Below are 796 nucleotides of genomic sequence, written 5' to 3' on the forward strand. Positions count from 1 at the left end.
ATATATATATATATATATATACAAAACAAGGGGTGAAAAACTCAGGCCAAAACTTGTTCAGGTCTCAGTCAACAATTGTTAAAGGTCCAGATGATGATGTCTTCAGAGCTCCCTTCAGCCAGCTGATGAGGACTGGGGTGCGTCAAAAATAACCCTTAGGAAGTACACTTTGGCCAGTCCTACTGTTGGTCAGTCAGTGTGTGTTCAGACATGTGTGTGTGTGTTCAGATGTCTGTGTGTTTGAATGTTTCAGTGAAGGTCATGATGGTGGTGTTTAGCTGTAGTCTGGATAAGATCATGTGATGTTATCAGGACAGAGAAATGACAAACAGCAAAATAAACAGATAAACGGAGCAGATAAAATCAGTTTTATTTACATTTATCTGCAGTTACCTGTTTTAATTAGTTTTTTGTTGTGGAAAAACTTCTGGTTCTTCCTGTTGAACACCCAGCCTTGTCCCTCTCAGAAGAGTGCTGGAGTCAAAGGTCCACCTGGGCCCGTGGTCTGTGATGCTGGACAGATATCATGTTGGTGTGATGTTTGAAGGCAGGAGCAGCAGACACACTGACCTGATGGACGATGGAGCGATAAGACAGCTGATAGACGGAGTCACAGACACAGAGAGGAGCGGGAGGAGAGGATTACCGGAGCAGAGGTCCAGCAGGTTGATCCACTACAAACACTCATCCAGACTGTCTGCAGGTGAGAACATCCCAGCTGACAGGAAACTTTTCCTGCTGCTCAGTGTGAGCAGAAACATGTAGTTCCTCTAACAGCCACTAGGTGTCTCTTCTA

Source organism: Austrofundulus limnaeus, unplaced genomic scaffold, assembly GCF_001266775.1.
Source record: "Austrofundulus limnaeus strain Quisiro unplaced genomic scaffold, Austrofundulus_limnaeus-1.0 Scaffold885, whole genome shotgun sequence".
Lineage (NCBI taxonomy): Eukaryota > Metazoa > Chordata > Actinopteri > Cyprinodontiformes > Rivulidae > Austrofundulus > Austrofundulus limnaeus.